Here is a 15573-nt window from a genome sequence, read left to right on the forward strand (position 1 = left end):
CCGGTGAGTCTGACTTCTATACCAGGAAAGATCTTTGAACAAATTATTAAACAACATGTATGTCAATACCTGGATAAGAATGAAGTGATTAAACAGAGTCAGCATGGGTTTGTAACTAATAAGTCATGTCAGACTAACTTAATTTCCTTCTATGACGGTATCACTGATTGGGTGGATCAAGGAAATGCTGTAGATATAGTATATCTTGACTTCAGCAAAGCATTTGACAAAGTCTCTCATACAATCCTTATTGAAAAAATGATTAAGTATGGAATGAACAAGGCAACTGTTAGGTGGATTCATAACTGGCTTAGTGATCGGACCCAAAGAGTGGTCGTAAATGGCTGCACATCCAGTTGGAAGAATGTCTCAAGTGGGGTACCACAGGGCTCTGTCCTGGGCCCTGTATTGTTCAACATCTTTATCAACGATTTAGATGAAGGAATTGAGGGTAAACTGATTAAATTTGCTGATGACACAAAGCTAGGAGGGATAGCTAATACTAGAGAAGAGAGAGGGAGGATTCAAAAAGATTTAAATAAACTGGAGAAGTGGGCAGCAACTAACAGAATGGTTTTTAACAGGGAGAAATGCAAAGTACTACATCTGGGCAATAAAAATGGAAAAAGCATATATAGAATGGGAGGAATAGGGCTAAGTGACAGCACATGTGAAAAAGACTTGGGTATACTAATAGATCACAGACTGAATATGAGTCAACAGTGTGATGCAGCAGCAAAAAAGGCAAATGCAATTCTAGGATGTATTAACAGAAGCATACAGTCTAGATCACGTGAAGTCATTATTTCCCTCTACTCCTCTTTGGTCAGACCTCATCTGGAATATTGTGTCCAGTTTTGGGCACCACATTTTAAAAAAGACATCAACAAACTGGAGCAAGTTCAGAAAAGAGCGACCAGAATGGTGACCGGTCCGCAAACCCTGTCTTATGAGGAAAGGTTGCAGGATTTGGGAATGTTTAGTTTGCAAAAGAGAAGACTGAGAGGAGACTTAATAGCTGTCTACAAATATCTAAAGGGCTGTCACATTGTAGAAGGATCAACTTTATTCTCATTTGCACAAGGAAAGACTAGAAGCAATGGGATGAAACTGAATGGGAGGAGACACAGATTAGATATTAGAAAAAACTTTTTGACAGTTAGAGTGATCAATGAGTGGAACAGGCTGCCACGAGAAGTGGTGAGTTCTCCTTCAATGGAAGTCTTCAAACAGAGGCTGGACAGACATCTGACTGGGATGATTTAGCGAATCCTGCTTTGAGCAGGGGGTTGGACCAGATGGCCCAGGAGGTCCCTTCCAACTCTACGATTCTATGATTCTATGATTCTACCCCACCACACAACGCACACTTCTGCACCTTGCAGCTGGCGCTGAAGTGGGTGGGGTCGCCGCACTTGTGGCAGACCTTCGGTTGCCCCTGGTAGAAGACCAGGATCCTGTCCCTCCCCAAGAACGCCGAGGAAGGGATGTGGGTGACCGTGCCGCCGGAAACCTTCAGCTTTACCATGAAGGTCCAGCCCCCCGACCAGATGCCAAATTCGTCCCTGTTTTTTTTTGGGACCTCGGTGACTTCCCCGTAACGAGAAAGCCACGTCATTATGTCCACGCCTGCGAGCGACTCGTTACAAGTCACCACGGTCACTCGCTTGACGGCATTTTGGCGAGACACCGCTTGCGCAACGAAGTCTCGCCATCCGGGCTCTTCTCGCACCAGCTCGTAGTTCGACCAGAAGAGCTCAAGCCCCTCTGGCCGCACGAAACTGACATCAAAGAAGCGGGACGCCGAAGGATGTATCAGGGCAAAGATGTCATTCGCCCTGAAGCCCATCTTTAGGAGGAGCTCTACCACCTTGCTCCTGGGTGGACAAGCTTCATTGCCCCCCCACCTAAGACGGACCACATTCCTTCTTGGCGGCCCCTGCCCGGCTGTGGGGAGAGACCAAACAGTCCCTCCCTCCCTTTGATTTTGGAAGGCAGCAAGGCCGTGTCTCTCTATCCAGAAAGACAGGTCCACTGTCCTCCCCTCTACTGTTACCGACCTTTCTCCCCTTTTAAGGGCCTCCAGGAAACGGTGGTGCAAAGCGCCGTCCCTGGAACCCGGAGGCGAGGAGACCCCCCCAGGACCTCCCTGACCCCCAGCCGCGGCCCCCGCATAGTTACGTTGGGGTCTCGCAGCCGGGGGGGCAGATGGGCCAGCCCTCCCACCACCACTTGTGCCTGCACCCCCATTCGTCCTCCCACTCACTCTCCCATTCACTCTATTATTCCCACTCACCCCAGCATTCACTCCAGCACTTTCAGCCACATTCACTCCCTCATCCATGTCACTCACATCCCCATTCACGTCCACAAACAACTCCTCAAAAATATCAGTCACCCCGCTCTCACATTCACTCACGCACTCCTCATACTCCTCAGCACCAATTTTATTTATATTTACATTTTTATTTACATCAGCATTAACAGTTCCTTTGCCGCAATTTTCCCTCCCACCTGCTGGGAGCCCTAGCTGGCCAGGTGCTCCATGATTGCCTTTACTGGCCAAGAGTGCTGCTGCCCCTTTAAGTGCCTCAGCGCTGATGACATACTGCACATTTCCCTGGCTGTGCTTGGGAGCAGCAGCAGCTCTTGGTTTCTCCAGCACCATTTTTTTTTCTTTTTCAGAGTTTCTTTTGTTTTCCTTGCTCTGGGCAGGGACGGCCTCTGGCACAGCTCCCTGCCCTGCATCCTTCTTCACTCTCTCTGCCGGCTTGCCAGGGGGCGCCAGAGTCCCCGCACCCTCAGATGAAGGTAGGTGGGCTGGGGACCCCGACAACCCCCCGCCAGCTTTTGGGGGCAGCTTGCTTGCACTGCTTGGGAGGGTGGGTGGGACAGAGGGCAGCGGGCCTGCTGTGGCCATGCCCCCCCCGCCAGTCACGGCCACCACGGGCAGAGCAGTGACCCCTTGCGAGGCCACGCCCCCCCCAGGTGACGCGGACGTAGCGAGTGGGACAGCGGCCGAAGAGGACACGCCCCCCCCGCATGCCACAGCCTTTGCAGGCCGGGCAACACTCGGGGAGGCCCCGCCCCCCTCGCAGACCACCGCCGCCACTCTGTGCCCACCCCTTGCCACGGGCAGGGCCGGCCACTCCCCCTCGTCGCCCAGTGGCGGCGGAGCCCCCCGCACGGACCCCCTTTTGGGTCGACGTGCCGGAGACCCCGCTCTTACCACGGGCGCCGCCATGGGAGCGACCAGCTCCCTGCACCGTTTCAGTTGTTGTTTGATTTTTTGCTCGCCCTTCCTAGACTTCTGGACCCCCACTAGCGATCCAGACTTAGCGGATCCGTACGTGGGGGGCCCAGAAGCCCCAGCACTCGCCGCCGGAGGTGCGGCCCTGGCTGTACCAACTTTACCTGGTGCCAGGCCAGCCCCCCCTGCCACCGAGGGCTGAGCCTGGACACCACCACCAACACCACAACCAGCACTGACCTCCATGTCGCTGCCCTGGTCTGAACTGTCACCAGATGCGACAGTCAGGTTACAACAGTCATCTCTCTCCCCGCTCCCTCGCTGCGGACCCACCACAGGGCCCGAGCCGGGGTGGGTAGCGGGTTCCACACAGCGGGACAGAGGGGCCCCGGGAAGAGGAGCAAAAACCAGTTGTTCCTCCACGCCTTCAGAGGCCTTACGCCTGCGCCTCCTGTTTCTCCTCTTCCCGGTTGCCTCATCCTCCGGGCAGACTTCATCCCCAAACAACAGCGTGCCAAACCGTGCTGGGGATTCCATCTGCCGCACTTGCCTGAGGATGAGGCAGCCCCCCTCGGTATTACTCCCACTCCCTCCATCCTCCCCCTCGCTCCTGCTTTCCTCCGCGTTACTGGAGTCCATCGGGAGGGCCAATTGCTCAGGGGCTATCCCGCTGCATGTTACCCGACTCCTGCTGGTGTCCGTCAGGTCTTCAGGTGGAGGCGGCCCGGGTGTAGCGTGGGCGCCATCTTGCTCTTCCTTCTCCTCACTTTCCTCCACCTGGGTGGGGCCTCCTGACCCCCCAGGAGACCCACCGGCCATGGCCCTGAACCGGTCCTCGTTCCGCAGCTTCTCCTGGAAGGGGCTGCTGCCAGCCATGATGACACTTCACCGGCCCTCCAGGGCCCGAATCTCCTCTTCCAGCCGCTGGACTGTGGCGGAGACCTCCGCTTTCTTTGAGGTACGGAGCCTGTTTTTAGATATTATCTTGGCTCCCTCCAACTCCCCCCGAAGTCTCCTCAGCTGCTTCCCGGCCTCCTCATATTCGGAGAGGTGGGCATGGATGCGGGAGGCGTAGGTTGTAGCCGGCTCTCCCGCAGCCTTTGAGCCCCAGATGTTAAGGGGGGGCCCCGCCTCACCTCTGCCGGCTGCTGCACCTCCGGGGGAAGGGCGCGCCACAGCCTTCACTTCAGGGGTCCCGGACCCTGGAGCCTTGCGGCCTCCTGGTGGTGGATGAGGCCCCCCACCCCCAGCTGGCTTGCCGGGGGGTGGGAGGCAGGGGCACAGCCCCGGCGCTCAGTCCCAGGGAGAGTCCTCTTTCCTGGGAAGGGGGCAGATGGAAAGTCCTTGCAGGAAAAAAAACCTCCCTTCCCAGGAGCTTAGCAAAATCCCAGCCTGCAGACGCTCAGCTGCGACGCTCCTCCTCTTCCTGGGCGTGTCCAGAGCTGCACTCACTATTCTGCTGGTGCAGTCACTGTGTACATACATTACATTACTGATCCTGAGTTACCTCCTGTATTACACTCCAGAGCTGCACTCACTATTCTGCTGGTGCAGTCACTGTGTACATACATTACATTACTGATCCTGAGTTACATCATGTATTATACCCCAGAGCTGCACTCAGTATTCTGCTGGTGCAGTCACTGTGTACATACATTACTGATCCTGAGTTACATCCTGTATTATACTCCAGAGCTGCACTCACTATTCTGCTGGTGCAGTCACTGTGTACATACATTACATTACTGATCCTGAGTTAAATCCTGTATTATACCCCAGAGCTGCACTCACTATTCTGCTGGTGCAGTCACTGTGTACATACATTACATTACTGATCCTGAGTTACATCCTGTATTATACCCCAGAGCTGCACTCACTATTCTGCTGGTGCAGTCACTGTGCACATACATTACATTACTGATCCTGAGTTACATCCTGTATTATACTCCAGGGCTGCACTCACTGTTCTGCTGGTGGAATCATTGTCCCTTTACCTAGGTGGGCCACAAATGGCGTTGCGTCGGTGTGGATGGCATCAACCAAAAGAGCATCGGAAGGGTCCAGTCTGACCTCTGTGGGCGTATCTTGGAAGTACGGCTCAGCGGGATCCAGTCCTGTGTAATATCGGAGGACGGGGTCAGGGGAGTGGGTAGTTCCCAGTGACTTATATAATGAAGGACAGGATGGGAGATAGTGGGGTAACTCATCGCTCTTCTTCCCTCTCCTCCTCTTGCTCCTTTCTCCCTTCTTGTCTCCCTCCACTTCTCGCTCCACCCCTTGCTCTCTCCCTACTTCACCATCTCCCTCTTCCTTTCACTTCCCCACCCCTTCTCACTTATCTTCTCCCTCCTTAGCTAGCTCCTTCTCTCCCTTCTCTTATTCTTCTATCCTCTCCTCTAACTTCTCTTTTTCCTCCTCTCCCTCTTCTTCTCGCTCTTCCTCCACTTCTTGCTCTTCATCTCCCTTCCTATCTCTCTCCACTTCTCAACTTCTCCTCTCACCTCTTGCTCTTGTTCTCTTTTCTACTTGACCGTCTCATCTCCCTCTTTCACTCAATCTGCTTCCCCCTCCTCCTCTGATATCCCCACCCTTTCCTCTCACTTCTCATCTCCCTCATTCTCTCGCTGCTCCTCTCCTTCCTCCTCTCTCCTTCTTGACCCTCTCCTTTTGTTGTTCTTTTCCCTCCATTTCTCCCATCTCATCTCACTTCTCCTCCTTCCCCTCTTTCTCTTTCACTCCTCCTTCATGTCCTTCTTTCTCTCACTCCTCCTCTCTCTCTTGATCTAAGTCCTCCTCCCTCTCTTCTTATCTCTCGCTCCTCCACTCCTAATTCTTACTCCTCCCCTTACTCCTCCCCTTACTTCTCCTCCTGATCTTGCTCCTCCTCTTCCTCCTGATCTCGCGCCTCCTCTCCTTCATTCTTTTGCTCCTCCTCTTGTTGCTCCTCCTCTCCCTTCACCTGTCACACCACCCCTTGCTCCATTCCTCCCACCTCCACCTTCTCTAATCAGACCTGATTACTAACTCCCTGAGATACTTTTACATTAGATTTTAGCTCACATCATTTTCTGTTTTTGTATAGGTGTCTTGTCCACCATCGCACCCACCAGTTATTCTTCCAATTCCTGGTCGTCTTTTCCCAGCTTCCCCAGCGGTGTGCGCCCCCAGACTGTGCCCAATGATGTGAATGTTGGACAGGGAGTAGTTATATTTGTCCTTTAAAGCAAAAGAATCATTTGAAGCCACAAAATGAGATCAATTCCCATAACAATCGAGTGATCACATTGAACAGTGAATCACATCCCGTCATGCAGTCTCACCAGGAGAGCAGTAATGAAATAGGCGACCTCTGCCCCCACCACCCGGATGTTATTGGCGGCCTGTGTGTACAGAGTCTGTGATCCTCCACTCCAGTCAATGCAGAAGCAGTTCACGTCCTCCACCTGTAACATGGCCTGGAAATAAGAGAACATTTGGTGAGCTCAGGGGCCAATGTATAGTGAAAACCCTAGGGCCCTATTGTCTTATGCTCATGGCATATAGTGGTGCTTTCCAACTAGCAGCTGTGGGGTCCCTAAATATCACCTTTATGTGGTGGTCTTTAGGTTCTCTAGGTGTGACTCTTGTCCCTTTCTGTAACACTTAGATCCCCTCCTTGCTGCAGGGTCCTCTATATGTAACACTTATCCCCTCCTTGCTGCAGGGTCCTCCGTATGTAACTGTTAGATCCCTTCCTTGATGCAGGGTCCTGCATATGTAACTCTTAGGCTTCCTTCACCCATCCTGGTAATTCCTGTGCAGGAAAAACCAGTACTGGTGAGATCCGTGGTCTGTGTCCGCGTGCCATCCATATGTATGTAGTTGACATCCATGTGACATCTATGTATCTGTGTTTCACACCCATGTGCCGTCCGTTTCACAGGCACTGGTGACTGGGAAAAGCAGTAGAGTTCACGCTGATCCCAGACGCTGGCTGCTAAAGGCAGCTCTCATCATTGTCGCTTGGTCTCCCTGAGATCAGTGCTACGAGGCAACAATCATGGGAGTTGTGTTCAGCACCCACTGTGTACATCCTGTGCAAAATAAATGATTAAATTTAAAAAATAATGTATGGTCCCCCTACAAAATCAAACCAACAAAGGCTAAACAGACAGCTCTAGGCTGATATTAATAGCCCAGAAATATTGTCTCCTGCCCAGGCTACCAATATCGGCCCTCAGCCACCCCAGAAATGGCACATCTATGAGATGCGCCAATTCTGGCGCTTTTTATCACTCTTCCCACTTGCCCTGTAGCGGTGGATACAAATGGATTTATGTGTTTTTACATCAATTAAGGAATTTGCTCCTAAGACCTTGTGGGGGCATCACAACACATTAGGAGACCCCATTCAGAGGACAATAAAACATCCAGAATCCTTATCTATGAACTTGTCCAATATTTATGTTTTTCCCTCTCCCATAATGATAGTTCTGCTTCACGCCACTTGTCTTATCTATTGCATTTTTTCTGTGCTGTGTTGTGCATAAATATGTGACTCTTCAGATTTTGTATTAGTCTAGCCTGATGAAGAGACCTGAGTAGTCTCGAAAGCTGCAATGTGTTACCATCTTTTCAGGTAGCCATTAAAAGGTATCAACCACTGAGGACTCTCAATTCTGAACATTTTTCTATCTACTGGCTAACACGGTACAAAGCTATACATCCTTCCTGTATCAAGGTGCTAATAGTGATCTCACTGAGGTCACCGCAGTTCATTGTCCCAGCTCACACTGAACTGCTGTGGGAATGTAGCTACAATGAACGGCTGTAATATCTATGACACACTGCTCATCACTGAAGATGTGCTCGCAGCTGTTCATTGTCTCCTGGTTTTCAGCCTGGATTGTCACATCATGGTATCATTCATTTTGAAAATCAGATGTCGCAGAGATAGATTACGGCGTGGTACGGTATTGATTATCTTCACATGGGACAGGTGAGGGATATGGTTGTTTATTATTTTTCTTTTTTTACAGGGGACAAGCTCTCCATTACTTACCCTGAGCTTAATGTCAGCTGCCAATATAAAGCTGACATCAACCCCAAACCTATTACCCCACTTGCCACGGCATCAGGGCAAATGGGAAGAGCGAGGCTAAAGACTAGTGTTGAGAGATACCACCCGATATTGAAAAATATCGGATCGGATTGGATCGGCTGATATCCAAAAAGTATCCGATACCGGAAGCCCCATTCAAGTCAATGGGACAGAAATATCGTAATAAAAAAACCCCTTTCTTTCCTTGTAGGTTAATTCTACATGAAGAAAAACAACTAATAATAATGTAGAATGTATTGTGGGAGGTGGAGGAGACATTAAAGCCAAATGGAATAGCAGGAATATTTTTTATATTTTAAAGACGTTTGGAGATACAAAGATATTTACTATGTTAACCTCTTTTATATTTTGTCAGTTATTTATGTTTCACTACTTCCATGCTCTTCACCTTCTTTTTTACTTCTCCCACACTTTCTCCTTCATCATCCTCAGCATCAGCATCTTTTTCATCAACTTCTTCTTCACCTTATTCTTCTTCTTCTTCTTCACCTTCTTCCTATTTTTTTTTTACATTCTTCATATTCTTCTTATTCAACTATTATTCTTCTTCATATTCTACTTCTTCATCTTCTTCCTAGTCTTCTTCTTCATCATATTCTTATTTATGACAGGCATTCCTGTAGTTGTCTATAAAAGTTTGAAGATTACACCTTCCGTTCTGCCTGTCACAAAAGATTTACAACAGGATTTCTCCGCGTTCAGTTTGGCCTGCAGCAGCAGGCCTTTTCCAGGGGCACCACGAGGAGGAACAGACTCACCCCCATACACTGCTTAGTCTTCTTCTGATTATAATTTAGATAATATCATTTGCTCTGATTTTTAGTCTTATGCTTAATGTTCTTCTGCTTTTGGTTTTTCTGCTTCTTGGTCTTCTGTCTCTTGTTGTTCTGCATCTTGGTGGTTGTCTTCATGTTCTTTGTCCTCTTGGTCATCTTCTTCAGGGTCATCTTTTTGGTCTTCTTCGGTGTGGTCTTCAGGGTCGTCATCTTCAGGGTCGTCGTCAGGGAGATCCAGAGTGAGAACCAAAAACCATTTCCACAAGCTCGAACTTGGAAAAGTAGCAGAAGGTACAAGAAGGCTGAGGAACTGCTGAGAACCAGCTGACGGTACTGGAACCTGGATGGTTAGCAGAAGGAACAAGAGCAAATGCAACTAGCGAGGACCAGCTGACGGTGCTGGAACCCGGAGGGGCAGCAGAAGGAACTAGAGCCAATGGCACAACTGTGGACCAGCTGACGGTGCTGGAACACGGTTACTAAGCAGGAGGTACCTGTGCTAGAAAGCACTACCAAGGAACAGCAGATGTTGCTGGAACTCGGATACTGAGAAGGAGGCACCTAGGCCAAAGGCTCTGCCTGGAACCAGCTGACGGTGCTGGAACCCGGATGGGTAGCAGAAGCTGCAAGAGCAAATGGAACTAGCAAGGACCAGCTGACGGTGCTGGAACCCGGAGGGGCAGCAGAAGGAACAAGAGCCAATGGCACAACCGTGGACCAGCTGACGGTGCTGGAACACGGTTACTAAGCAGGAGGAACCTGTGCTAGAAAGCACTATCAAGGACCAGCAGACGTTGCTGGAACTCGGATACCAAGAAGGAGGCACCTCAGCCAAAGGCACTGCCGAGAACCAGCTGACGGTGCTGGAACCCGGATGGGTAGCAGAAGGTACCCATGATAAACAAAGTTGCAAGGCCGCGAGCAGGCCGCAGTTACCGAAACCCACAGTCCTACAGGGGGTGCTTGTCCTATTGGCACTACGGAACCAGCCTTTATTACCAGAACCCGCAGTCCACATAGGAAGCACCTAAACTGCAGGCACCATAGACTCGGCTAACCCGACCGCAACACGACAGGACAACGTATTGGTGGCAAAGTGAGGTTGACACTCCCCGGAAACAGCAGGTGTGCTGGAGCCAGGCTGGGCAGGAGGGAGTACCCATGCCAAAGACACTGCGGAGAACCAGCTGACGGTGCTGGAACCCGGAGGGGCAGCAGAAGGAACAAGAGCCAATGGCACAACCGTGGACCAGCTGATGGTGCTGGAAAACGGTTACTAAGCAGGAGGTACCTGTGCTAGAAAGCACTACCAAGGACCAGCAGACATTGCTGGAACTTGGATACCGAGAAGGAGGCACCTAGGCCAAAGGCTCTGCCTGGAACCAGCTGACGGTGCTGGAACCCGGATGGGTAGCAGAAGCTGCAAGAGCAAATGGAACTAGCGAGGACCAGCTGATGGTGCTGGAACCCGGAGGGGCAGCAGAAGGAACAAGAGCCAATGGCACAACTGTGGACCAGCAGACATTGCTGGAACTTGGATACCGAGAAGGAGGCACCTCAGCAAAAGGCACTGCCGAGAACCAGCTGACGGTGCTGGAACCCAGATAGGTAGCAGAAGGTACCCATGATAAACAAAGTTGCAAGGCCGCGAGCAGGCCGCAGTTACCGAAACCCACAGTCCTACAGGGGGTGCTTGTCCTATTGGCACTACGGAACCAGCCTTTATTACCAGAACCCGCAGCCCACATAGGAAGCACCAAAACTGCAGGCACCATAGTCTCGGCTAACCCGACCGCAGCAAGACCGGACAACGAGTCGGTGGCAAAGTGACGTTGACACTACCCGGAAACAGCAGGTGTGCTGGAACCAGGCTGGGCAGGAGGGAGTACCCGTGCCAAAGACACTGCCGAGAACCAGCTGACGGTGCTGGAACCCGGATGGGTAGCAGAAGCTACAAGAGTCAATGAAACTACGGAGAACCAGCTGACGGTGCTGGAACCCAGAGTGGCAGCAGAAGGAACAAGAGCCAATGGCACAACCGTGGACCAGCTGACGGTGCTGGAACACAGTTTCTAAGCAGGAGGTACCTGTGCTACAAAGCACTACCAAGAACCAGCAGATGTTGCTGGAACTCGGATACCGAGAAGGAGGCACCTCGGCCAAAGGCACTGCCGAGAACCAGCTGATGGTGCTGGAACCCGGATGGGTAGCAGAAGGTACCCATGATAAACAAAGTTGCAAGGCCGCGAGCAGGCCTCAGTTACCGAAACCCACAGTCCTACAGGGGGTGCTTGTCCTATTGGCACTACGGAACCAGCCTTTATTACCAGAACCCACAGCCCACATAGGAAGCACCTAAACTGCAGGCACCATAGACTTGGCTAACCCGACCGCATCACGACCGGACAACGAGTCGGTGGCAAAGTGACGTTGACACTACCCGGAAACAGCAAGTGTGCTGGAACCAGGCTGGGCAGGAGGGAGTACCCGTGCCAAAGACACTGCCGAGAACCAGCTGACGGTGCTGGAACCCGGATGGGTAGCAGAAGATACAAGAGTCAATGGAACTACCGAGAACCAGCTGACTGTGCTGGAACCCAGAGTGGCAGCAGAAGAAACAAGAGCCAATGGCACAACCGTGGACCAGCTGATGGTGCTGGAACACGGTTTCTAAGCTGGAGGTACCCGTGCTACAAAGCACTACCAAGAACCAGCAGACGTTGCTGGAACTCGGATACCGAGACGGAGGCACCTCGGCCAAAGGCACTGCCGAGAACCAGCTGATGGTGCTGGAACTCGGATGGGTAGCAGAAGGTACCCATGATAAACAAAGTTGCAAGGCCACGAGCAGGCCGCAATTACCGAAACCCACAATCCTACAGGGGGTGCTTGTCCTATTGGCACTACGGAACCAGCCTTTATTACCAGAACCCGCAGCCCACATAGGAAGCACCTAAACTGCAGGCACCATAGACTCGGCTAACCCGACCGCATCACGACCGGACAACGAGTCGGTGGCAAAGTAATGTTGACACTACCCGGAAACAGCAGGTGTGCTGGAACCAGGATGGGCAGGAGGGAGTACCCGTGCCAAAGAAACTTCTGAGCAGCAACTGGCGATGTTGGAGCCCAGGGTCAATCAGGGTGTAGGCTGAGGCCTAATTTCATCAAGTTTAATATCTGTTGTAGACTACTACTGATTTTAAACGTGCTCCAACTAGGCCTCTGGCGCCACTCTGTCTCTAGTTTTTCCCCTGGCCTCCAACCCCGCCAGTTGCTGCTTAGAAGTGGCATCTGCACAATCAACACTTGTTCCTGTGTTACTGGTGTTCAGTAACGTCAGCTGTTCCCCTGATGTGTGTCCGGCAATGTCTCCTGCTCTGTCCACATTCCCACTACTAGTAGCAGACTGAGGCCTAATTGCAGCAAGTATTATAGGTGATGTAGTAGTTTGAATGTGGAGGCAGCAGGAGATATTGCCGTCCACACAGCAGGGGAGCAGCTGGCATTACTGAACCCCACTAACACTGGAGCAAGTGTTTCTCTCTGTGCAGACGGCACTTCCAAGCAACAACTGGCTGTCTTGAAGCCCAGGATCAATCATGCAGCAGGCTGAGGCCTACTTGCAGCAAGTTTTATATAGGTTGTAGACTACTACTGATTGTAACCGTGCTCCACTTCGGCCTCTGGCTCCACTGTCTCTAGTATTTCCCCTGGCCTCCAACCCCACCAGTTGCTGCTCTGAAGTGGCGTCTGCACAATCCACACTTTTTCCTATGTTACTGGGGCTCAGTCACGTCAGTTGATCCCTTGATGTGTGTCCGGCAATGTCTCCTGCTCTGTCCACATTCCCACTACAAGTTGCGCATCACTGCATACTCCCTCTTCTTCACAATCTTGAATGCTGCTTGGCTGGCCCCCTCTTTCCAAGCCAACAGAATCAGAGAACAGAGGAAGAGACTGTGATTGCTCCTGTCCAGGGCTCTCTGACTGCCTGGGCACTTTGGCAGGTGGTGAAGAGACAGATGGTTGCTCTTCGGTGCTCTGGCCCTGAGAGGACGTGGAAGTCATTGAAGTCGATGCGTTAGCTGCCATCCATCTGACAACGGCTTCAATTTGTTCCTCCAGCAGCAGTGGGGTACGTCGAGGTCCTACAAAGCTGCGCATTAAGGACTGTTGCCTGCTAAAACTGGGGGAAGCTGACTCACTGGTGCCCGCAGCAGGCACGGAATCCCCACATCCTCTCCCTGCAGAATCCCCACGTCCTCTCCCTGCAGAATCTCCACCTCCTATCCCTGCAGAATCCCCACGTCCTCTCCCTGCTGAAACTCCACGCCCATGGCCATGTGCCTTACTCCCTGCCTTCTTCATCTTGGTAGACTGATAAAGATAGGCAGAAAAGTACAAAGGGGGGCCTTAGTGTGCTTATTCCTGAACAGCTGGTAACAGGTATAAGAAACACTAATTTTATGAAGTGTATGTGTGGACTACACTTTAATAGGAGCTAATGTGGCCTACACAACTTTCAAATGTAGTGTTTGGTGAACTTTATTTTGTTTTGTTTTTTTTTCAAAAAAACAAAAAGGATGTGACCAAAGATTTGAAAGTGATAGTATCACAAACTTTTTGGAGCTATTACAATGCAGGCAGGTAACCTACAATGCAATAGATAAGGCTCCAAAAAATAGGGTAATACTAATCTGGCTGCAGCTGAAGGGCACAAGCCAGAGAAAAGGCTCCTCTATCTACTCCTATATAGTGTTTGCAACCAACCAATGTAGATGGATACGGATGGATGCACACTAATAGGAGAATGAAAAATGAGCAGCAAAAAAAGAAAAATATGTGTGAGGCAGTGACGCACGCTGATCGGCCTACAACCAGACGTAGCTGCAGGACACACTACTCAGCGTGAGCTGAAATCACACAGACCTTGCAGACAGCTGTGAACACTGCTGCAAGGCAAAAGAAAGCTACAGTGGTTGATAATGTAGCCTGGGTAAAGCACACTATGATTGTGAAAATCGCTATTTCTAACTGTCCCTCACAGTCTTGAACAGCAGCCTGTCCCTAACTGAATTCACAGCAGAGTGACCAGAAATGGCGGCTGCAACGGTTTTTATAGTGCATCATGACATCATTTCAGCAGCCAATCACAGCCATGCCATTAGTTAACATGCCTACATGCCTAACAGGATGTGCCCACACTTCTGAGGATTGTCATTGACTGAATCAAATCAAACTGGCTCATAGCATTATGGGAACTTCCTATTCCAGTATTCGATATGCTAAAAGTATCGGAACTAAGTATCTGAATTCCGATACAGTGAATATTGGTCGATACCCGATACTTGCGGTATCGGAATGCTCAACACTACTAAAGACCCCGTCACACATAGCGACACGCCAGCGATCCCGACAACGATATGACCTTGTCAGGATCGCTGGTGTTTCGCTACATGATCGCTGGTGAGCTGTCAAACAGGCAGCTTCACCAGCGATCAGCACCAGCGACATGCGGGTAACAAGCGACGCACGTCGCTTAGTTACCCACAGTGTATCTTAGTTACCAGCGCGCTGATGCAGGGAGCTGGTAACCAAGGTGCACATCGGGTTTCTAAGGGGGCGCGGCTCTTAGAAACCCGACGTTTACCTTAGTTACCAGTGCCAGCTGACTGATCGCTGGTCCCCCGCCTGTCACACGCAGCGATGCGTGCTGGCCAGCGGGAGACCAGAGATCAAAAAAATGTCCAGACATTTCCACAGCGATCAACGATACCCGGCAAGGGGGCCGGTCGCCGATCGTTGTCACACACAGCGATCTCGCTGGTGAGAACGCTGTTGCATCACAAAACTCTGTCTGTGACTCTTGGGTCCCTTTATGTAACTCTTAGATCCCCTCCTTGCTGTAGGGTCCTCTATATGTGACTCTTGGGTCCCTTTATGTAACTGTTACATTCCTCCTTGCTTCGGGTTCCTCTGTATGTGACTCTTGGGTCCCTTTATGTAACTCTTAGATCCCCTCCTTGCTGTAGGGTCCTCTATATGTGACTCTTGGGTCCCTTTATGTAACTGTTACATTCCTCCTTGCTTCGGGTTCCTCTGTATGTGACTCTTTGGTCCCTTTATGTAACTGTTATATCCCTCCTTGCTGCGTGGTCCTCTATATGTGACTCTTGTGCCCCTTTATGTAGCTCTTAGATCCCCTTCTTGAAGCGTGGTCCTCTGTATGTGACCATTGGGTCCATATATGTAACTCTTATTATTATTATTTATTTATATAGCGCCATTAATTCCATGGTGCTATACATGGGAAGGGGGGTTACATACAAAGTTATAGATATCGCTAACAGTAAACAAATTTACAATGACTGGTACAGAGGGGAGAGGTCCCTGTCCTTGCGGACTTACATTCTACGGGATAGTGGGGAAGAGACAGAGGGTCG

The 15573-nt window shown here is 50.8% G+C and overlaps 1 pseudogene; it reads right to left on the bottom strand.

The window, feature by feature from the left end:
• Positions 1-15573, bottom strand: part of LOC141060369 (pancreatic lipase-related protein 2-like) — a 92729-nt pseudogene that overhangs the window by 54309 nt on the left and 22847 nt on the right.

The sequence above is a fragment of the Dendrobates tinctorius genome, unplaced genomic scaffold, assembly GCF_039654945.1.
Source record: "Dendrobates tinctorius isolate UK_male_01 unplaced genomic scaffold, ASM3965494v1 ptg000236l, whole genome shotgun sequence".
NCBI lineage: Eukaryota > Metazoa > Chordata > Amphibia > Anura > Dendrobatidae > Dendrobates > Dendrobates tinctorius.